Source organism: Grus americana, chromosome 24 (assembly GCF_028858705.1).
Source record: "Grus americana isolate bGruAme1 chromosome 24, bGruAme1.mat, whole genome shotgun sequence".
Taxonomy (NCBI): Eukaryota; Metazoa; Chordata; class Aves; order Gruiformes; family Gruidae; genus Grus; species Grus americana.
In genome coordinates, this window is record NC_072875.1 from 7995846 (window position 1) to 8020371 (window position 24526).

Here is a 24526-nt window from a genome sequence, read left to right on the forward strand (position 1 = left end):
CGAGATGCCGAGCGCAGATGATCCTGCGGTCCTTTGATACCATGATGAGGGATTTCCGTCCCCCTCCCCTTACCTCTCCCATTCAAATTCCCCAGCTCCTGAAAAACCCAAAATATTTTTTGCCCGGCATCCCCAGCTGGCTGAAACAACCGGCGACAGCTTTATGGCTCCTCGTCTTCGCTCACTCCCGTGGAATAGTAATGAGCAGGGGGGGGCGGGCGGGCAAACGTCCCGTCGGCTGATTTACAAGGCAAGAAATTCTTATAAATCATTGCCCCAACCTCTCCAAAGGATGGGGGGATGCTCTGCGTTGTCCCGGCGACGCGACGCAGTGATGCTTTTTTTTTTTTTTTTTGGGGGGGGGGGTGAGGGGGGAAGAATGCATCCCAACCCCAACCTCCCTTCTGCGTTTTGCCGTTGTTTTGTCGATGGAGCCCAAGCACGAACCATCTATTTTTGGGTGCTCTCCACCGGCCACCCTGAAGGAGGTTGGAGTATTTTAGAGGCTGCTCTCAAGTATGAGGAGCAAACGTCAGAGCAAATATTTTCCGAACGTAATTTTTTTTTGGGGGGGGGGATAAGCTGGAAGGAGGGATTTAGAAAGGGGGTTTTGCAAGCAGTCGCAAGAGGGGAAATTGGGTTTTTTTCTGGGTTCCTAGCTTTAAATTTAAGCTCATTTTTCCACCTTTCCCATCACATCCCTGGCCCTACGGCCATCCCTTACGCATCTTTTATTGCGCCTGGCTCCTACCTCCCGCTGTAACTCTTCAGAACCGACTTTAACCCATCCCAAAAGAATTTTGGGGCTATTTCGAGTGATTCCGTCTCCAATATTCCTCAGGAAACAGGCAGAAATTCAGCGTTTCTTACCAAACCCAGGTTTAACGGCATTTTTTATCAGGGAAAGGGATGGAAAATCATGAGGGACCAAATTGTGGCTCATCCGAAAAAATCCGTCCCAGTGGTTTTTGCAATAAAATGTGGGAAAATTTGGCTAGAGGAGCCAGTGCTCCCAGTGCTCCCAGTGCTCCCAGTGGAAGCAGCTCCAGGGAAACCTCATCTCCAGGTCCTTGGGAGAAGGGGGGGTTAATGTATCATGTGGCCAAAATTTGGGCAGGGGGGGAGCCAAACACCACCCCCCCCCAATTAATAATAATTAATAGATTTTCCCAAAATGGGAGCCTTTTGCCTTGGGGATAATCCCACAGGAAGTGCCTGGGGTGGGAAGTGTCCCGGGGAGGGATTTTTCTGGGGCGCCCTAAATTTAAGGGGGGGGGAAGGTAATGCTGGGGGAGGGGTTGGTGACCTGGATGGGGGTGGCACCCGGGGGGGGGTGTCTGTGGTTGGAGTGTGGGGGGCCAAATGCCACCGGGAGCTCTGAATGTGGCTGGAGGAGGGGGGCAAATGTGGTTGGGGGGCAGATGTGGGGTGGGGAGCAAATTCCAACCGGGGGCTCTGAATGTGGCTGGAGGAGGGGGGCAAATGCTGCTGGGGGGGGACTGAGGTGCTGGGGGGGTCTGAGGTGCTGGGGGGGCACTGAGGTGCTGGGGAGGGTTTCCGAGGTGCTGGGGGGGGACTGAGGTGCTGGGGGGGGGTTCCGAGGTGCTGGGGGGGACTGAGGTGCTGGGGGGGACTGAGGTGCTGGGGGGACACCAAGGCGCTGGGGGGGGTCCGAGGCGTTGGGGTGTCCGTGTGTGTGTGCCGGGGCTCAGCACGGCCGGGGGGGGCTCAGCACGGCCGGGGGGGGGCTCAGCACTGCCGGGGGGGGGTGCTCAGCACGGCCGGGGGGACACACGGGACGGGATGTGTGCGCGAGAGGCGCCGGCCAGCAGGGGGCGCTGTGCGGCGCGGCGAGGAGAGGCGTGGCCTGAGGGGCGTGGCCACCGGGGCGCGGCGGCGGGAGTGGGCGTGTCAGCGCGGGAGTGGGCGTGGCGCAGCGGCGGGGGCGTGTCCCGGCGGCGGGGCGGGGCGGGGCGGGGCGGGGCGTGTCGGCGGCGGCGCGGCGGGGCCGGGCGGGCGGGCGGGCGGCGAGCGGCGGCCGCGCTGTCAGGCCGGTGTCGGTGTGATGAAGATTGGCGGGCAGGTAGGCTGTCACTCACCGGCGGGCCGCCGCGCGGGGGCGGGCGGAGCCGCGCCGAGCGCCGCGGACAAAGCGGCCCGGGCGGCGGGGCACGTGTGGCGGCGGCGGCGGCGGGGACCCCGCACCCCCCCCCCCCCCCCCCCCCCCCCCCCGCTCCATCCCCTCCGGTGCGGGAAGTAACTTGCCGTTCCGCACCGCCTCCCCTCCCGGTGCGGGGCCGGGGGTAGCGCGGGCCTCGGCTGCAGCGTGCGTGCGTGTGTGTGTGTGTGTGTGTGTCCGTCCCCGGTGTCCGGTTCCCACCCCCCGCCAGCCCCCCCCCCCCCCGGGCTGACCTCCAGCCGGCTGCGGTTTGCCCCCGCCGTTGCGGTTCTCCGCGGTTAACCCCCCCCCTCCCCCGCCCCGGGCCGGTCGCGGTGATTTGGGGGGGTTGCGGTGCTCCAGGGGGATTGCAATGAACCGGGGGGGTTGCAGCCCCCCCCGCCCCAGCCGGTTGCGTTAATCCCCGGGGGTCGCAGCGGTCTCGGGGGTCTGCGCTGCCCCCCCGGCCGCTTGCAATCCCCGCTGCGCGGTTGCAGTGCCCCCCCCTCGGGGGGTCGCAGTGCTCCTAGGGGGGTTGCACCCCCCGGGCCGGTTGCAATGCGCTCGGACTGGTTGCGGGACCCCCCTCCCCCCCGGCCGGTTGCATTCCCCCCCCCCAGCCGCTTGCAATGCCCCCCGGGGGTTGCAGTGCCTCTAGGGGGGGTTGCACCCCCACCCCCGTCCGGTTGCAATGCCCTCGGACTGGCTGTGACCGCCCCCCCCAGCTGGTTGCAGCCCCCCGGCTGGTTGCAATGCCTTCGGACCGGTTGCAGACCCCTCACCGGTTGCAATGCCCCCCGGGGGGGGGGGTTGCAGCCCCCCAAGCTAGTTGCAATACCCTCGGACTTGCAGCAGACGGTCCGACCGGTTGCAATGCCCGCCGGGGGGGCTAGCAACCCCCCAGCCCGTTGCAATACCCTCTGCAGATCCCTGACCGGTTGCAATGCCCCCCCGGGGGGGTTGCAGCCCCCCCCCGCCCCCGGACGGTTGCAGTGCCCTCGGACTTGCTGCAGACCCCCCAGCCAGTTGCAGTGCCCTCTGGGAGGCTGCACACCGGTTGCAGTGCCCCCCCCCCCCGCGCTGTTTGCAGCCTCCCCGACCGGTTGCAACACCCTCTGCAGACCCCCGCCCAGTTGCAATGCCCCCCCCGGGGGGGCGGCGTGCACCCCCCTGAGCCGGTTGCAATACCCCCCCCCCCAGGCCGTTTGCAACCCCCTCCCTAATGGTTGCAGTGCCCTCCGGGGGGTTTGCAGCCCCCCCAGCTGGTTGCGATTCCCCCCCAGTGGCTGCAAACTCCCGGACCGGTCGCAGACCCCCCCGACCGGTTGCAGTACCCCCCCGGGGGGAGGTTGCAGCCCCCTCCAGTTCATTGCACTTTGCAGCTGGAAAGTTGCCCCCTGTGCAAAGCAGGCGAGGGGGGGGGGGTGTGTGCAGCGGGCAGGGCCTCCCAGCTTTGGAAGACACCCCTTTACCTCGGGGTGCCCCCCCCAGCACCCACAGGGCACCCACGGGCGGGGAGGACACCGCTGCCGCCTTGCAGGGCCCCACGCGGGCTCGACGCCAGCGCCGAAACGCGGCCCTTGCCGGTGTGCCGTAGCCCGTCACTTCTGCCGGGGATAAACCACCCCCCCCCCCCCGTGCACCCCCTTTTCCCCCGCGCGCCCCATTCTCCCAGTGCACCCCATTTCCCCCGGTGCACTCTGTTTCCCCCGGGACGGCTCAGTGGGACCCCCCCGTGTGCATCCCTCCCGTGCCCACGGGGTTCGATAAACCCTAAAAAAAAAAAAAAAAAATCAATTTTAGCAGCTTCGCGGCGAGGTGGGGGGGGATATGCACGTTTTTTGGTAACAATTCTGATTATTTTGAATTTTTTTAGCGTATTTGCATCCACAGGAGGGTGGCTCCGCCGGCAGCATCGCGCAGCACGGGAAAGTTTTGGCGAGAGGATGGGGTCCGTGTCTCGTGTGCGTGTGTCCCCCTTCATCCCGCTCCTCGCTGGGCATCGAAGCTCAACTTGGGCTCCGGCTCTTTGTTTCGGCTCTTCCCAGTTTTTCTCCTTCCCAAGGATCTTTTTTCCCCCCACTATCTTGCTGCCCGCCGGGTAACGGGAAACCCTAAACCCGGCAGGATATTTTCAAACTCCCAGCCGGGGAGATTAGATTAAGGGGAAGGGGGGGGGCACGACGGATTATTTTTGGCCGGGATGCGGGGCAGCTGTCTGCAGGGGGAAGAAGGAGAAAACAGGAGGGGAAACGGCTTAATTTTGCTTTTTTTTTTTTTTTTTAAGACTTCTTTTACCTTAAAATCCTAAAAAATGATGTGAGTCAAGGAGGGGGGGTTTGGTAGACCCGACTTCAGCGAAACTTTTGGGCATCGCGCCTTCAAAAAGTGCTGACTTGGCATATTTAGCATCTTCCCAGTGCGGGAAAAGGGGGTTCTCCCTGAAAAAAACACCCCAAAACCTTTGGGGGGGGGGGTGTCTGATGTTTCGGGGGCTGTTTTCAGCCCCAGGCGGATGGGGAGAGGGATTTGGGTGAATTAATGGGATTTTGGGTGAGTTGGGTTAAAAAAGAACACCTTTTTTGGGGGGGGGTTTAAGCCACACAGAGCGGATGGATGATGGGATCGGGATTCCCCTTTATTTTTTTTTCCCCTCCCTCCTATTTTATTTAACTCCCGGCGCTGAGATTCCTTCATTAGGGGCAAAAGTTAATTGCTCGAGGCTAATTACGGGTGAGGTTAATAGGGGAGCTGGCAGCATGGGGAAGAGGAGGAGATGCCTTCCCCACCATCCCAAAATTGGGTTTTTTAAGGCAATTTTCAGCCCCGATGCCCCCAAAACCAGCATTGGGGGGGTCCCGTAACCCCTTAATTTTAACATGGTTATATATATATATATATATATATATAAAATTATGTATAGAACATTACATATATATATATATAAAACGTTAAACACCCTCCCCCCCCATATCATGGTGAGGGGGGAAAAAGGGGATAAAAGTGATGCTCAGCATCCCCGCTGGGCTGGCAGGAGCATTGTCCCTTTTCCCTCCATCATTTTTGGGAGCAGGAGATAAAGGTAATATCTTTTTTTTTAAGGAAATAGCATTTTTTTTTGAGGAACTCTCCCCTTTTTTAAGGAAATTGCCTTTTTTTTTTAAATTAAAATCTATTTTTTTTAAAGTAAAATCTTTTTTTTTTAAAGTAAAATCTATTTTTTAAAGGAAATATCTTTTTTTTAAGGAAATATCTCTTTTTTAAGGAACTCTCCCCTTTTCTTAAGGAAATCGCCTCTTTTAAGGGAAATCTTTTTTCAAGGAAATATGTCTTTTAAGGGAAACCTCCTATTTTTAAGGGAAACTCCCTTTTTTTAAGGGATACCCCCTTTTTTATAAGGTAACCCCCTTTTTTTCCAAGAGAAACCTCCTCTTTTTTTAAGGGAAACCTCCTTTTTTTAGGGAAAACTTTTTTTTAAAAGAAATGTCCTTTTTTTAAGTAAATGCAGGAAGTTGTGTTGGGAGAGGAAGGTTTTATCCCACTGAGCATCAGGGAATAACCTTTTATCCCAGCTCCTGGATAAAACAAGTTCCTGCAATGGGGGCAGCTTTGGATTTTGGGTGATTTTTTGCTTTTCCAGTGAACTTTTAAATTACTTCTTTCTTTTTTTTTTTTTTTTAATTTTTTTTTTCATGTTGATCGACAGCATCCATAAGTCTCCCAGCAATAATAAGATTTTATTTTAACTCCCATAGTTATAGTGGCTCGGTCCCGGCGGGAAGAGCATCCTTCATTGTCCATCCTCATCCCCAGGGATGCGGAGGGCTGGACCGCACCGTTGGATTTGAGATGCGTGATGGATACCTGGGGGGATTGTTTCCTGAGGACACGGCGAAAAATAATTTGGGGTGCTGCGACACCCCCAGTTTTGCTTAATTTATTTTCCTGGGAGCTGCTCCAGCTTCAAATAATGAGGAAAATTCGTCCCAGCGATGGGATGGGGCAGCTGAGTCGGTTGGCGGGGACGCCCGTCGCAAGTGTGGTGCAAAAGCAGGCAGGGGTAAAAAAAAAAAAAGAGGATTTTACACCCCTGCTAGAATGGGACATATTGATTTAAAAGAGTAAAGTGAGAGTTTTAGGGTGCTGAGCTCCCTTTTAGGATGCTGAGCTCCCTTTCCCCTGGCTCTGTCTTTCTTTTTTCCTCGCAGAAATACCGAGTTTGACCAACGAGCCGCGTTTCCTGAAGTCGAGAGGAAACTTTTGCGATGATCGGGGATAAATTAGGGGAGATTTGACATCCCTGACCCCTGTGGGAAAGCAGGACCGAGCATCGAGATCTTTTTTTTCAGGTCGCGGGTACCCCCGGAGCATCCCATCCTCAATTATCCTCCATCCTTATTTTACTCTGGGACGTGGGAAAAATGCTTTTTTTTGGGGGGTCTTCGCGGGGTAATTTGCTGGGTCCAGACAACTCTTGCTGGAATTTAATATCCCACGCGCCGCTAAATACCGCGATTCCCAAATAATTGTCGCCGCCACCAAAGAGGGTGTTAACAAATACCCTCTAATTAGCAAAAAAAAAAAAAAAAATAAAAAAAAAAATCATTTCCCGGCGTCATTAATCAGATCGTTAAGATGCTGCCTCAAAATAATAATCCAGAGGGACCGGGAGTTAATCCCTGCTTAAATTTAGACCTGGTTTTGATCACCCTCCAGCCTTGCGAGGACTGAGGTGATGCTCCAGGTAATCCCCATGGGAAAACCATCCCATCCCGGCGGGATGAGGTCGCTTTTGCCCAGCTGTGATTTGCAGCTGTATAAATAAGATGAGAATTTGGCCTTGGCTCTTCCCTCCCCCCGTGATTATATCTTATTTTTTTTGCCCTTCCCTCTTCTGAAGGGGAAAATAAACCCTCCTTAGTCCACACCTCAATTTATTTTTATTTATTTATATCTATTTTTTTATATTTGCGAGCTTCTGGTGTATTATTTTGGGTTTTTTTTTCCTGTTTTAGGAGGCCAAAAGGGCTTTTTTTGGCGGGGGGGCAGTGCTAGCGGGATGCTCTTTGCGGCTAACAAGATGCAGATGCTGCAAGGGACCGATGCTGGAGGAGCGTGGGGTGAGATGGGCTTGGGAAGAGGTTGAGGCTTATCTAAAACTCCGGTTTAGGGGCTCTTTCAAAGAGGAATAATTTTCTGTGACCCTCAAAATTTTATTTAATTTTGTATTTAATTTTCTATTTCATTGTTGTATTAAATTTTTCTTAACTTTTTCTTATTTTAATTAATTATTATTTTATTTTTAGCATTTGTATTTTATTTTTGGTTTTTTAGTTCTACTTTTAATTTTATTTTATTTTTTATTTTCATAGAATCATTTAGGTCGGAAAACACCTTTAAGATCATTGAGTCCAACTGCCAAGTCTGCCACTAAACCATACCCCTAAGCACCACGTTTAGACATTTATTTTTAAAATTTTTTTCTTTTTTTAAATTTCATTTTTAAATTTCATATATATTTTTAAATTCTATTTTCATTTAATTTTTTTATATAGAGTTTTATTTTCCATTCCTTGCTTCAGCCATTGTTCAGCATCCCGTGCTGGGCGACCTGTCCCATCCCACAAGTATAATCCAGGCAGGAAAATCCCAAATACCCAGGTAACCCCAGCAAAAGGCCATAAAAATTCAAATTAGGGATGCAGAACCCAAAGTTAGGGATATTCCACCCAAAAAATCAGATTATTTTGGTGCAGGTGGAGGAAAGTTTTGCGAGCTGCCATGAAATCCTACTTGGGTGGATAAGAAAAAAAATAAAATACCCCCAATAATGTTCTATACGGAGCTTTCAACTTTAATAAGGCGTTGCAAGAACTATGAAAACAGTTATAACCAAAACCACATTTTTTTTACTCGGTTCTGGCTTTCCCCGGCCGCGACAGCTTGCTCGCTCCTATCAATAAATCCCATAAAGCCAATTAAAAATAATCCCAGTTTCGGACCGTTTTGAGAGGTTTTTCTTTTATTTCGCCCCGATTTGGTATTTTTTTTCACGGATGTGCTCGTGAACAGGATTTGGCCCCTGAAAACCCCGTCGCCCCTGTCAGGGTGACAGCAGCCGAGAGACGCTGCCCCCGCGCTTGGATTCGGGCTTGGAATTTATTTTAGGGCTTGAACCCCCCCGGAAATTTTCCTGCATGGGAAAAGCTGCTTTCCCTTTTTTTTTTCCCCTCCTTTTTTTTTTCCCCCTTCCCCCCCCTTTTTTCCTTTTTTCCCATTTTTTTCCAACCTTTTTTTTTCTTTTTTCTTTTTTCTCCTTTTTTCTCCTTTTTTCTCCTTTCCTTTTTTCCCTTTTTCTACTTTTTCCCTTCCCCTTCCTCTTTCCTTTTCCTTCCCCTTTCCCTTTTCCTTTTTTTTCCTTTTTCTCTTTTTTCCTTTTCTTTTTTTCCATTTTCTTTTTGGCTTTTTCTTTTTGACTTTTTTGGGGGGGGACTTTTTCCTTATATTTTTCGCTGTTTTTCCTGTGTTAAATCTTTTTTACCCTCTTTTCATTGGCAGAAAACCCCAAACGGGGCTCCCCTGTCTCCCCGGGGGCACTCGCCGATGCTCCCACCCCCACACTGCAAGCGATGCCCGAACACCGCCACTGATCAGGCAGCGAGTCAAAACTTTTCCAAATAATTAAAAAAAAAATCAGAATATTTGATTGCAGCGCTTTTGTTTCACTTTATTTTATCAGCGGCGTGTTATTCCTCAGATTATTTGCTGGGGGCAGGACTAGTCTTTTGCAGATATATCACTTCTAGGTACGTCGGAAGGCACTTTATAGCTTTATAAAGCCCTTAAAATGTTTTTTTAAACACTACTTGAAGCTTCTAAGGCAAGTTTTAGAACAGCAATTACAAGCTCCCTTATCCCCAAGGAAATTCCCACTGCGATGGTGGATGTAAACCGCTGCAGACATTTTTAATGCTCCCGAGCAATAAATTTAAAAGGGAATTTATTGTTGCAAGCTGCTAATTTCTCCGTCCCAACGCCGCCGCCTGTTGCTGGTGGCGATGCTGGGATGCGGTTTGGTGATTTTGGTGCTACCCCCCCAAAAAAAAGCTGTTTACCTGCTTGAATTTTTCTGTTTTTTCCCTTATTTTCTATTTTTTCCCCTATTTTCCAGCATCTTTCCGCTGCCTCTTTCCGCGGCAAGTGGGGTTGATGAGCCGAACCCCATCCAGGTCTTATATTTTATTAATCCCTTGATCAGCTCGTAATAAATAATTATAAATAATCGGCTCGGAGATGGCGGGCATCCCGCGCTCTCCATCCCTCCTGTCACCTCCTGCATCGTCTCCCTGCTCCTCCTCCCTGCTCCTCCTCATCACTCACCCACTTTAAATAAAGTTATTTAAACCCCCACCCCAAAATCTGGATTCTGAGTACAGTAACTTTGCTGGAAAAGTTAAAAAAAATTAAAAATTTAAATTTTTATTATTATTTATTATCTCAATCCCAAGAAAATCCCATTTATATAAAGTGCCTGGAAAGGTCTTTTAATACATTTACGTGCAGACATTGGTTTCTTTATATCTCGGTGCCAGATCCAACATCTCTTAACTCCAGCAATTAATTAATTGCCGTAAAAAAAATTAAAAATTAAGTGGGGCGTTTTGTCAGGCGTTGCTACACCGCGGCCACCCCTTTGTTTCTGGAACGTGTTTTAACCTTTAAAAATAGCTTTTTCAGTGCATTTCGAAGTTGTTCGCTAGATGGAAATGGGCCTTTTGGCAAATATTTAGCCCGCGGATGATAATTCATAAATAATAACAATAATAATAATAGTAATAATAAAAATAAATAATAAATAATGAAGAATAATAATAGCAAATAAAAATAAATAATTAATAAACAATAAATAGAATATAGTAAATAATAAACAGTATCAGTGGTTTATTTTCCCTTAAGGGTAATAACAGGATGGGTAAAATAAACCAGGATTAGGAGACAGATTTCTGGGCAGAATCTTAATTGAATTTAATCTGGCTCAGATTTTAGTCCTGACTTTATTTCCTGGGGTCAGGCTGGAGCATCCCCCTGCCTGGATTTAAACGGCGTGGGTGGGTTTGAGAGCGGATGACAAATAACGGAAGGAGGAGCTTGATTTGTGCTCTTAAATAAATAAATTTAAGGAAAAGACTTTTTTTTTTAATATGTTCCAGGAGACTTTCCTCCCCATCCATCACCTTTCCCGGGATAAGGGCTGGGAAATCCTCGGATGGCGGCCACTTCCCTTCTCCCCTTCGTTAGCGGGGTCGTTTGCAGCCCGGTCCCGCCGGATTTGGGGTTGTGGGGTGCAGGAGGGGTGCTGGGCTGGACGGAGCTCCATCTGATAATGCCCTGCTGTAACGAGCCCGTAATTAAAACCCCTGTCAGCGCCCGCAAGCTGGCCCCGCCGGCCCTCACGCTGGGCACGCTGGTGCCGTTTTTAGGGATGCTGGTGCAAATTTTAGGGATGCTGGTACAATTTTTGGGGATGCTGGTGTGTTTTTTAGGGATACTGTTGCAGTTTTAGGGAGCCTGGTGCGGCTTTAGGGATGCTGGTGGGATTTTGGTGACGCTCATCCAGTTTTGGTGGTGCGATTTTGAGGATACTCGTCTGGTTTTGGTGATGCTGCAATTTTAGGGATGCTCTTCCAGTTTTGGTGATGCTGGTGCAGTTTTTAGGGATGCTGGCGCAATTTTTAGGGATACCGGTGCAATTTTTAGGGATGCCGGTACAGTTTTAGTGGTGCTGGTGCAGTTTTGGTGACGCTCGTCCAATTCTGTTGACGCTCGTCCAGTTTTGGTGGTGGTGGTGCAATTTTGGGGATACTCATCCGGTTTTGGTAACGCTGCAATTTTTAGGGATGCTGGTGCAGTTTTAGGGATGCTGGTGCAGTTTTAGGGATGCTGGTGCGATTCTAGGGATGCTGGTGCGATTTTTGGGGATATTCGGCCAGTTTTGGTAATGCTGCAATTCGAGGGATACTGGTGCAGTTTTAGGGATACTGGTACAATTTTTAGGGATGCTGGTGCAATTTTAGGGATACTGGTGCAGTTTTAGGATTACTTGTGCAATATTAGTGATCCCTGTGCAATGCTGGTGAAATTTTGGTGATGCTGGTGCAATTAATTCTAGGGATGCCGGTGCAGTTTTAGTGAGGCCGGTGCAGTTTTAATGACGCTCATACGTTTTTAGCGACGCTCCTCCAGCTTTGGGGTGCAACTCACCCCAAACCTGCCCCCCTCCCCCACCCCCCCAAATCCCACCGTTGCGCCCGTTGCTTTTTATTGAGTTGCCTTTCACTCTTTTTGAGCATTTTAGTGTTTTCTCCTCATCCTGGGAGCCGCCTCTTGCCATCGGGAGCTTTTCCTTCTATTTAACGTAACCTTTTCCATTTTAACCCCACCCTACGCCACGCTAAATCATTCCTCCTTACCTAAACAGCCTCCAAAAGCATAGGTTGGGGTTTTTTTTGCCTTTCCTCCCTTTTTAGAATTACTGTCCCAAACAGCGTAGCTGAAGGACCCAGTGAGAGTATTTATGCTAAAAGCACCGAATAAAGCGATTTAGGAGCATCTTTAATAGCAGAGCGCCAAGGTTATCTCAAGGTGTAGACATCGGGGGGGGGGGTATTTTCCCTGCAACCATTTATGTTGGGATTTGGCTCAACGGGGGGAAGCCAGAGAAATTCCCGGTGCTGTTATCCCTGCAGGAATTACCGGGAGCTTTTTCACCCCGGATTAATTGCGCTCGAGAGGGGCTCGGTGCGTAAGCACTCTCGCAGTCCTGTGATGAGTTGGGAAGGGCTCAGGTGTTTTAGGGTTTCTTTTTTCCCCCCCGTTTCTTTAGCGGTTAATTGCCAGATCGTGATGGAGCAAAGCCCCTTTGCAGACTCCCCTTAGCAAGACCCCCGTTGCAAAGCCCCCATTGCAAAACCCCCTTAGCAAAACCGCCATTGCAAGACCCCCATTGCAAACCCCCCTTAGCAAAACTCCTGTAGCAAGACCCCTGTTGCAAGACCCTCCTTGCAAACCCCCCTTAGCAAAACCGCCATTGCAAGACCCCCTTTGCAAATGCCCTGTAGCAAGACCTCCGTTGCAAGACCCTCATTGCAAAGACCCCTTGGCAAAAATCCCTTGGCAAAACCCCCTTTGCAAAGCCCCCTTGACAAAACCTCCTTGCAAACCCCCCTTAGCAAAACCCCCATTGCAAGACCCCCATTGCAAGACCTCCTTTGCAAACCCCCCATCGCAAAACTCCCATTGCAAGACCTCCTTTGCAAACCCTGCTTAGCAAGACCTTGTTGCAAGACCCCCGTTGCAAGACCCCCTTTGCAAACCCCCCCTTTGCAAACCCCCCTTTGCAAACCCCCCTTTGCAAGACCCCCTTTGCAAACCCCCTTTGCAAGACCCCCGCTGCAACCCCGCCATGGCAAGACCCCCTTTGCCCAGCCGTGCCAGCCCGGCACGGGGCTCTCCCCATCCTCCCCACATCCCACCGCGGCAATGGGGCAGGGGGCTCTTTTCCCTGGGGGCGGGGGCACCCCTGGCCCTGCTCAGCGCCTGCCAGGGGCACACAGCACCCTTCAGCCAACCAGACAGAATTCAACCCTTTGTTTCCTGCGCGCCAGCTCGACTTCGCGAGGCCGGAGCCCTCAACAAGCCCCTCTTTGTGCTAATTTAATTAATCGCCGCGGCTGAGGGCAGCGGGGATGAGACGCGTCGCCTATAAATACCTGCTTTATTTTTGGGGGGGGGGGGGATGATGCACGGTGGCGCTTGAACCTAAATCTAATTCAATTTGCTTTAATTCCAATTGACTTGTAATAAAACCCCATTGATGGCTTGATTTATGGCAGAAATCCCTGGGTCGATTGGGTCCTGTTATCAAATTATCGATGGGTAATTTTTTGGGGGGAGGAGGAAAATCATCACTGCATCCTCTGCGAGCAAGCCGAGCGTTGACCCGCTCAGCTACTCGTAACCAAAAATAACTTTTCCAAGGCGAGTTCAGCATCCCAGTGCCTCGGAGGACGGCGGTTTCCGGGGAAAACACCACTGGGATGCACACGCGTGTGTTTGCACACGCGCCCGGCACGCTTCCCGCCAGCGTTCGAGTGCGCGAGCATCGTGGGTGCTCGGATTCCTTAAAAAAAAAATCTTTGCCCCGTTGCTGATTTTTTTTTTTTTTTTGCTTACAGCACAAGTTTTAAACTTTAAGTCCCATTTGCAAGTAAGGAAAGTAAATCTCGGAGAGGTGAGGTCCCCAGGGGTGCAGAAATCGAGTCAAAAATAACTTCAGGGCTTGCTGCCGAGCAAGATTTAGTTGCAAAAAAGTGGCTTTTATCTCCCACGAGAGATGCAAATTGTTTTTCCGGCTGATAAAGGATAATTTTCAATCAAGACATTGAAATTTTAGTGGAATTTTTTAAATGTGTAATATATATAACGTGAAATTCTTCTAATGCGTAATAATAATAACCAGCTCCAGGGACTGGGAGGATGGGGATAACCCTAAATTAGAGATTTTTTTCACCCCAAACAGCAAAAATCCTCGTTGGGCTCATTGTGGGTGGCAAATTAGAAAAAAAATAAATCAGTGAACACCGATTTTCCCAGCCGTTTGGCTACGTCGGCACACGGAGCATCACGTCTTTGCCGCCGCTTTGGGTAAGAAAACCCCAAGCGTGCAGCTGGCGGGGACCAATCCTGCCCGGAGAGTGATGCCTTTTATTTATTTATTTTAATTTCTGTGGGAAAACTCCCGAAATATGGGGTAAAAATCCCCAAAATCCCTCTGCCGTCCCAAGCTCCGCATCCCAGTAGCATCTCTGAGTCCTCCGTATGAGATTTCCAAATATTTGCCGAATTCCAAAGCACTTTTTGCCATCGGCGTGCTTTTATTCTCCTTCCTATAAATAACCTAAAATAAGAAAAATCATTTATATAAATTATTTGGGCGTGTGCGTCGTTATATTTAACATTTATTTTTCTATTCCCTTTAAGGCGGGGGAGCGCCTTATTATTTGAGGGCTGCTGGGTGGATGTCACATGAAACCCGGGGAAATTGTTGGTGAAACGATACCTCGGCTTAAAATAGCGGCTTTACGGCACGGCCCTGCAATTTCTCGGCGAGACCGGATCCCGCAACACGAGCCGGATCCTCGGCGGGTCCGGCGCATCCCTTGGTTACATCCCGGGTTTATTTAGACGAGCGGCTGCTCGCTCCTCCTTTTGCTTTTTTTTGGGGGGGGGATGTAAAACAGCTTGTGCCCACCGTCCTGGTTGAGTTTTCCATGCGGATAGCCCGAATCCTCATGGGAAAAATCTGGGAATTGAGTAAATCTGCGCTTGGTGCTTATTTTTCCCACCGTGCACGGGGAGCTGGAGCATCCCCGAGCATCCCGGGATGATCCCGCGTCCCCATCCTCCTCCGGCCCCGAGCGGCTTCTCAACAGCGGGAGCGGGTTTTAATAATTATCCTCCCCTGGCATTTTTAGGGCGAAAAAAAATAGGATTTTTTTTCCCATAGGAAAAAACTCTCGAGCCTCCGTGGGGGGTTTTCTGGCGTGATGGGAGGGGAGCTGTCCCGTAGCCGGAGATGGGCATTGCGGCCGGGTTTTAGGCTGCAGTCGGACATGGCATCCTTGCAAATGCCGTCGCATTACCAGTATGATTTGGGGCATTAATAAAACCCACTGGTTTTTACTGGTTTTTTGGCTCCGGGGTGATGTAGCTTGGTTGGAAAACACAGATTTTTCCCGTCGCATATTTTAGATTTTTAAAAGCGCTGATGACGTCCGCTGGGTTGTCGCGTCTGTATTTACACAACTTCGTATAAATACTCCACATCCGCTTTTAATCCCAGTTTTCCTGGAATTAAGGGCTTTGCTCGCACCCAAACTTTCCTGAGCAAAAGTTTTTTGCCTTGGGGTGGGTTTTTTTTCTCTGAAGGGAAAGTTTAGGGGCAAGGATATTCGTACACTTGGGTTTTCATCCCAAAAATCCTGAAATAATTAAACTGGGATGAAATAGGGCTGGGAAAAGGGTTGGATGGGAGCTACTGAAGATAGGGATCGGGAATCCCGTGGCTGCCGTGTTGGCGGCTGGCTGGGGGTGCTGGTGTGTTAAGAGATTTGGGTGGGTTTTTTCCAGCCCTGATGTAGCAGGGAAATTGTTGAGTTTTCTCAAGGAGAGGGGAAAGAAAATAGAAAAAAGAAAATTAGTGAAAAAAGAAAATCGGTGAAAAAAGAAAATTGGTAAAAAGAGAAAATTGGTAAAAAGCGAAAAGAAAATTGGTAAAGAGAAAGGAAAGAAAAAGAAAATGGAAAAATAAAAAAAAAGAATTAAAGAAAAGGCAAATAAAAATAAAAACTAAAATTGAAAAAAATAAAAAAAAAGAAAATAAAAAGAGAACATGCCCATCTTCGGGCACACCCCCAGCAAGGTGTTTTCCAGCGGCGTTCCCCTCCGGCCCCCTCCAACCCGCGCTTCCAGAGCCCGATCCGGCAGAAAGCACCCAGCTCCTGTGGGATGCCGGCGACCCTTTCCCCCCTGCGTGCCCCCCCACGTCCCGGGGCGGTGCCGGGATGCTCCGGCTCTCCCTGCTCACCTCCAGAATCGTTCCCGCTCCGGAGGGCCCCCGCGTGACGGACGGCGCCGTGAGCGACCCCCGTATGGAGCGACCCCCCCTCGGTACGACATTATTCTATTAGAGTTTCAAAGCTGGTATTAAGTGGACATGATTTCTTCCCACGGACCATTAATTTTGGTTTATTGCTGGCCTGATGGCCATTACCCTTTTTTTTTTTTTTTTCCCTCCCCACCAGCGCCTTCCCCCATTAGGTTTGTACAATTAGCAAAATACGAGCCGTTAACGCGGCACGCGGGGGCTGCGGATGGGATTCGGGATGCTCGTCCCGGGAGCTGCCTGGGTACCCCCGCGAGGATGCGCATCGCCTGCTCCTCGCAGGGTTGTGGGGTGCGAAGCCATCGGCGCCCCAAAATTCCCCCGGCTGAGGGATGGATGCAGCTGGCATCCTGAGCGGCATCGTGCGGGAGTGGCACCCATAGCATCCGTACATCCAGAGCATCTTTCTGCGGCACCCACCGCTGAATCAGCAAAGACCCTCGCAGGGCACCCAAAATGAAGACCCCAGCAAGGCACCTTAATTAGCAAAGATGCTCGCAGGGCACCCAAATTAACGACCCCAGCAGGGTGCTCAAATAGCAAAGACTGTGGGATGGCACCCAAATTAGCGAAGGTGCTCGCAGGGCACCCAAATTAGCGCCCGTTGCAAGGCACCTTAATTGGCAAAGGTGCTTGCAGGGCACCCAAATTAACGACCCCAGCAGGGCACCCAAATTAGCAAAGACTGTGGGATGGCACCCAAATTAGCGAAGATGCTCACAGGGCACCCAAAACAAAGACCCCAGCAAGGCACCCAGATCAGCAAAGGTGCTCTCAGGGCACCCTAATTAACGACCTCAGTAGGGCACCCAAATTAGCAACGATCCCAATGGGGCACCCAAATCAGCAAAGACCCTCGCAAGGCACCCTAATTAGCAAAGATGCTCTCAGGGCACCCAAATTAACGACCCCAGCAGGGCACCCAAATCAGCAAAGGCCATGAGGTGGCACCCAAATTAGCAAGGACCCTCGCAGGGCACCCTAATTAGCAAAGATGCTCACAGGGCACCCAAACTGAAGACCCCAGCAGGGTACCCAAATTAGCAAAAGATGCTGACGAGGCAGCGTAATTAGCAAAGCAGCTCGCAGGGCACCCAAATTCAAGCCTCCAGCAGCTGCAATCTCATTTTTAGCATTAAAATTCCCCCAAAACAACCCAAAAGGCTCCTCTCTCTGCAGGTGTCCAACATCCCGCGCTGCGGAACGGCGTCGCTCCCGTCTCATCCGAAAACAAATTTCTCGGCACGTGTGATGCCCGAGGTCCGTAATTCCCACCCGCGCCTGGTGCCCGTTGATGGTTTTCATTAAAAACAGAGGTTTTCTGCAAAATCTGATTTTCCAATGAAACCGGGTTTTAGATAAAACCACATTTTTCAATATTTTTTTGTGTCCCAAGAGCGGGACCTTGTGAGCGTCGTTAAGGGATAAACGCCTTTTGCCTGCAAATAATTAAGCGGGTTTTGCTCCAAACTCGTAGCAAATTTGGGGCGGAAATCAGACAACAGTGAGTTGAGTCCGAGAGGCGGAAAAATCAATGGATATTGAAAAAAAACCCCCAACTTCCAAATAATTGCATTAATTGCGGCCACCGAGTCGCTTGTAAGTTGAGAGCCGCGCAAACCGGGGCGTTCTCGTGGAAACGGGGGGATTTTTGCCGCAGGGTTGGGTGCGATGGAGGATGCGGGTGGGCGATGAGGCGCCGAAATCGAAAGGAGCAAGGCGGGGGAGGATGCTCTGGGCGCGTCCCGCCAGCATCTCGCTCCTTGATGGGATGCGGAGCTGGAGCATCACCGCCTGGTCCTGGGTACTGCTTCCATTTTTGCTCCCTCTCCCATCATCCCCAATTAAAACTAAAAAAAAAAAATTTAAAGATGAAATAAAGCAAAAAAATAAATAAAATTAAATTAAAACCCATATTGCCGCTGTGCAGATTGCTGCCACAGGGTGAGGCAGGAGTTTTTTGGGGTGCCCAGCTGAGCTCGAGTGTCGTTTTTTGCTGGGCGATGGGGAAAAATTGGGAATATTTTCGCTTAGAAACACCCGATGCGGGTGGCTTCTCGCTTTGCTGGGCATCCTCCTTCGTCACGGGGAATATATATTTCCCATATATATCGAGGAATGTTACGTATATTTTATATCTCTCTCTATAAAGTAATATATAATGTGGAATAGATTGGGGAATATTATATTTTCTTATAAATATGTATGTGGAGTATTACACTATAGTACCCATATATCTATTGGGGAACATAATATATATTTTTATATATATATAATATTGGGGAATATATTGAGGGGATGTATTGAAGAATATATTATATGGGGGAATATGATGCACATATATAGGGGAATATATTTTTAATATGTATGTATATAGATATGGAATATTGGGGAATATAGCGGGAGAATATTTTTGGGAATGTAATATATTGTGGAATATTATATATGTGTGTGTATATGTATAGGAATATTGGGGAGGGGAGAGAGAGAGATTGGGGAATATATATTCCCTGATATAGATCTATATATCTATGTATCTGTGTATCTATATAGATATCTCGGGGAATATTATATATTGGGGAATATTTTATATATATATATTTATATGGGAATATTGGGGAAAAGAGAGAGAGAGATTGGGGAATATATATTCCCTGATATCTATCTATATCTGTATATATTGGGGAATATTATATATTGGGGAATTTTTTTATAGATATGTATATATATTTATGGGAATTTTGGGGAAAAGAGAGAGAGATACTGAGGACTATATACTCCCTGATGTATATATATGGGTATATTGTCTATATTCCCCATATATAAGGGGGAATTTGCTCCATGCCGTGGGGCTCAGCCATTCCCGCAGTCCTAAGGGGTGAGCCAAAACGGGCTGAAATACGCCCAAAATTAGAGGGTGCTGTTGACAAGGGTGTTTGCAAACCCTCTGCTGTGGTTGCCGGGCTCTGCCAAACTGGCTTTAACTAGGATTTGATTGGGATTTCTTAATTACCTGCTGGTCCCGCCAGCATCAGGCGGGTCAGCACCCATCATCGCCCCACTCCATCCTCTCGCTCCCCCCGGTACCCGACGCATCCCTGGGTCCTTTTCAGCGACCTCGTCTTCACACCACGCCTAAAAAACCCTAAATTTCCCAATTTTTTGGGTGGCGATGGGGCGATATTGCGTCTTTCCTCTGGCGTCGCTTGGGAACTGATGGGGGCAGGGGGAAAACCCATCATTTCAGGGATGCTAAAAATTGGAGACAGAGGATGCTGCCGGGGCGATGGCAGGCACAAGGTCCCCAGCGATTCCTCTTGAAGAAGATAATAATAAAAAATGTATGTATAAGCTCCGCGCGTTCACCGCGTACCTATTTTATGAGGTTTTTGCGCTTTTTTCCTCATTTTTTAAGGGATCCCGGAGCACTTCCTGGAAAAGGGAAGGCTTCCCTTGCCTTGAATTGCTGCTTTTTATAGGTCGCTCCATAATACACTAATAAAGGGAAAGGTTAAAAGAACAGCAGCGTTTCTCTTCTCTTCTCCAGCCGGTTGTTATAACCTCCGATTTTAAATCACGGGGAATTATTAAGTACAGCAGCTTGTGCTATCAGCTATTTTAGCTTTCCCCATAGTGCCGTGCTGTCTAAACGAACACCGTTAGCGTTACGACACGTGGCTGCCGCGGCGCTCCCAGGCGTCATTAGGGACCAGTGTGAACACGCCCGTGGCCTTAGGGTAAAAAAACCTGGAGTGAGAACTAGAAATAATGCTGAAATATGTTCAAACAACTTCCAAAAAAACCAGCGTTCGCATCACTTAGTGCTCAGCGATGTGATGTGGGCACGCAGTCCCGGCGGGTACCGATCTGATCCCCCACCGAAATTTGGGGTTTCCTGTGCTTGCGCCTCTAAAATAAATAATTTTTTTCCTATTTTTGGGGGTGATGAACTAAAGAAACTAATGGCGGGTTGGCACTTGCCGGCTTGCAATTTGCATGATGCAATCAAGGCGCGCTGATGAGATGCTCAAGGGCTTTTCGGCGAGCACGGAGGGGTCTTACCATTAACACCCCCCCCAAAAAGAAATCCCCCCCTCCCATCCTGGAGCCAAGATGACTGTTGGAGCGCCTTTCTCAATTAATGGCTTTGTTTAATCATACCCCCTGTCCAGAGGAGTATTGTCTTACGGATAATTTCGTTTGCCTAACGAGATTTTTGCTAATTAAATCTCCTTTCGGTCGGTGCGGTTCTCCCTGCAGGATAGGGGGAAATGTTTGTGAAGCCGTCGCCGCTGCCGGCTAAATAAACCTTTCCACTCGGCTACCGAAAACAAACCAACCCCAAACCACGGGGACTGCGGGATGCAAACATCACTTTGGCAAATTAATTAATTTTTACAACCCTAAAAAGGCTTTTCCGTCCCCCAAAAATATAGGGGAGTTGCTCCCTTCCTTTTCACTCCGGCGCGGTCGTGCATCGGGATGCTCGTGCGTCAGAAAAATACGCGTATTTCTGGTTGCAAAGTACCAAATTCAGGAACCAAATTTTGCTTATTTGGGGTTAATTGATGATGGGGAAAAATTGATGGGGGTTTTGGGGCTCTAAGATAACCCCAAAATTTGTCATCAGGTTCTTGGGGTGTTGCAGCAAAAGGCAGATTTATTTCAGAATAAATCAGGTGTTCTGCAAAGAGCTGCAGCGCCGCGGTAGCAAAATCCTGGAAAAATCAGGAAATTCAGGGAAACGAATTCAGGAAATTCAGGAAGGAAAATTCTTGCAAATTCAGGAAAGTCCCGTTCGATCCGAAGTCGTGTGTCTTGCTATCACAGCGCTGGTTTTTCTCCTAAAAAAAAAAATAAAAAAATCTCGATTTCCACCCAGCTCCCGCGGGAATTTCCGAGCAAATCCACTTTGGATTAAATCGAATAGAATAGATCCCGATAAATGAGATATTCTCAAATATCTCAAATATTCTTATTTCTCGATATATCTCAGTTGGGGTGTGGAATTGGGCGTATTTTATCTCAACTATCTCAAATGTTGTTGTTGTGTATTTCTATCAAATCCCTATGAATGGCTCGCACGCCGCATCCTGACACTGGAAATAAATCTCAGCTCTGTCATAAAACGACCCTAAATAACGCAGATTTGGGTGGGGGGAGAGGGGTGCGCTGCCCGCTTGGCCTGACACGGCTGGCGAAGATTTGGGGTCTTTTTGCAGCTTTTTGGGTGTCTCTGGGGGCAGAACTGCAGGTTTTTGGACTTACAGTGGATATATGTATTTTGTATAAAATCAGGGTCTTCTCGTGGGGAGACCCCCCCTGCTCTCCGACACCCAATTAGCCCCTGGTTAATCACCGGCCGCAGCGATGCTAATAGGGCCCCAATTAAGCACCGGTCGTTACCTTAAATCATTTTCTGGAGAGACAGCTCGAGAAAATCACTGTCCCCTCAGCCGGAGCTCCAGTCAGGAAGAAGAAACTATATGAACTCTGTATATTTATCATATATATATATATATTATATCATTACATATATAAAATATCATCTATATCATTTGCATCATCTATATCATCTGTATTATTGTGCGTGTGTATACAGAATATATTAACTCTGTGTATTCATCAAATATATACAGAATATAGATATACGGGTACTATGTAACCCATATATATGTAACACCTATAATAATATGTATTTTTAGATATTATCCATAAATGTATATTCTCTATATATCATATATATGATGAAGTATGTGATATATATATCATATAATTATATAATTAGTTATCTATCTATACAATATAGATATATGGATAATATATAACCCCTATTATCGATATATCTATACTGTGTATAATATATATAATATATAATAAACTAATAAAATAAGTTTAATAAAATAAGTTTTAATAAAAAATATTAGCTCTGTATATTTTATATATATTAGTCAATATAGGTAACATAATATAGATAATATAGGTAATATATATTATATAGCATGTATATGTAAACTATAAAATATTTAATAATGTTTAATAACAATATATGGATAATATAGCTATATGGACAATATGTAATCCATATTACCTATATATCTCTATTATATGATATTTTCTATATGACAAACTATATTAAGTCTGTATATTTATTGTATATATAATACATAATATAGGTAACACTTGTGACATAGATGATATAGATTACTTATATAATACATATAATAAATATACAGTTATATATTATATATATGTATTATTTTATATATATATAAATCATCAGCAGTGCTGAATAAATACAAATTATATATATATTTATATATAAAAACCATATTTTTATATAAACTTTATATATATATATATATTTATATTGCAAATTTTCACACCCAAATTCCCCCAAAATCACGGAATTAAGCGATTTTTTATACTCACAGTACAGATAATATAATAATCCAGGGGGTGGGATCTGCTCGCTGCCCCACACGCAAAGCGACGCCGCGCCCTCTGCACTCCCGTGCACGCTCCCAGCTCCCGCGCACACGTCCTTGCACACCCCTAGCTCCTGTCCTTGCTCACTTCCTTGCACGCCCCTGCGCACGCTTCCAGTTCCCGTGTGCACTCCTGTGCACGCTCCACGCACGCTCCTTTTCCTGCTCCCATACTTACTCCCAGCTCCCGTGCACACTTCCTTGCACACCTCCAGCTCCTGTTCATTCTCCCAGGTATGTTCCCCTGCACACTCCCCGCATGCTGCCTTGCACGCTTCCTTGCACGCCTCCAGCTCCCGTTCATGCTCCCATGCACGCTTCCAGCTCCCATGCACGCTTCTTTGCACACCTCCAGCTCCTGTTCGTCCTCCAATGCACCTTTCCCTGCACGCTCCCTGCGCGCTCCCTTGCACGCTCCCTTGCACGCTCCCTTGCATGCCTCCAGCTCCCGTTCATTCTCCCATGTGTGTTCCCCTGCACGCTCCTTGCATGCTTCCTTGCACACCTCCAGCCCCCATTGATCCTCCGGTGTGCACCTTTCCCTGCACGCTCCTTGCACGCTGCCACGCGTATTCCCACGCGCCACAACTGCTTCCCTCTTCCCTCCTCCACCGTCAGTGAACCAAAAAGCTCCAAAATTGCCCAGTTTTCCCCCAATTTACGAGGCTTTGCCCAACACCTTCCTGGCAGGGCTCTGCCAGCATCTCAGCCCGGTAGCAGAGGCATTTTGCAGCTCCCAAATATTTGTGCCTGCAGCTTTTCAGGATATTTAATATTAATGTGTAATAATTAATAATATTTAATAAGATCTAATAATATTTAATAAGATCTAATAATATTTAACGCCATTTAATACTATTTAATATTATTTAATAACACAGTATTGCAGCCTGAGCATCACCTGCGGCTTCGGGAAGGCAGTAAGTCTGAAAAAGTTACGGGGAGAATTGTGATAACCCCTTTGAGAGCAAAATAATTGGCGACCGAGGAGAAGTATGGAAAATTAAAATAAAAAATAAATATATATATATATTAAGGGAAAGAAAATATATATTAACGAAACATTAACTCTCAACATGAGTTGACTTCCACGGGAGCTGGGAGGTGGGGGATGCGCCGCTGAAAAATACCACCGTGAGGAAAAGAAAATAAAAATGTTTTATCTCTGGTCTCGTTCTGTGATAATGATCTTAACGGAGTTCAGAAACGGCAAGGAAAAAAACCCCCAAAAAACCCGTGCGTGGTTTTTAAATGAAAGTCGCCTTCACTCCAGTGGGCTGGAGCTGAGATTTGGGGCATTTTATTATTTTGGGGGGATATTTTATTATTTATTTGGGATTTTTAAAAACTGGGGCGGGGGGGGGAGTATTTTATCGTTTTGAGGAGTGATTTTATTATGGGGCTATCTCATTATTTTGGGGGATATTTTACTATTTTTGGGGTACTTCATTATTTATGCATGATTATTATTTTCAGGGGTATTTTATTATTTCTTGGGGATATTTTCCTATTTCTTGGGGTTATTTTATTATTTCTTGGGGGTATTTTATTAATTTGGGGGGGGGTATATTATTATTTTTGAGAGTGTTTTTATATTTGGGAGTATCCTGGTCAGGGCTTGGGCTGCTCGCAGCGTCGGTGGCTTATCCCACCTGCCCCAGCGGGATTGCAGAGATTCCAAGTAGGAAAGAAAATTAGAAAAAAATGTAATTTCACCTATATTTGGGAAAATACGATGGGATAGAGATTTAACCCTACCTGAGATCAGCTGCGAGAGCTGAATTTTGGGGCAAAAATTGCATTTACAGACACCGGGAGCAGAGGGGGGAGATGCTGGGGGGGGCTTTTTCCGTGCAGACCTCTTTCTGAAGGACTTTTTTTGCTGCAGCTCCAGTTAAAAGGACTTTTTTTGGTGCAAAGCCCCTGTTTTAAGGCCTTTTTAGGTGAAAACCCTTATTTGGAGAACTTTTTTTGCTGTAAACCCCTGTTTAAAGTGCTTTTTCAGTGCAAACCCCCTCTTTAAAGGACTTTTTTGGTGCGAAACCCCTGTTTGAAGGGCTTTTTTGCTGCAAACCCTTTTTTGAAGGACTTTTTTTTGGTGCAAACTCCTTTCTGAAGGCCTTTTTTGGGTGAAAACTCCTGTCTGAAGGACTTTTT

General features: G+C 47.9%; 1 protein-coding gene across 1 annotated transcript in view; it reads left to right on the forward strand.

Moving 5' to 3' along the window:
* The first annotated feature begins 2012 nt into the window (after window positions 1-2012).
* PKNOX2 (PBX/knotted 1 homeobox 2) overlaps window positions 2013-24526 on the forward strand; it is an 88734-nt gene continuing 66220 nt past the window's right edge. The window contains exon 1 of the mRNA XM_054803045.1: window positions 2013-2083. The gene's annotated coding sequence lies outside the window, so the exon portion shown is untranslated. The remainder of the gene's footprint in view (window positions 2084-24526) is intronic.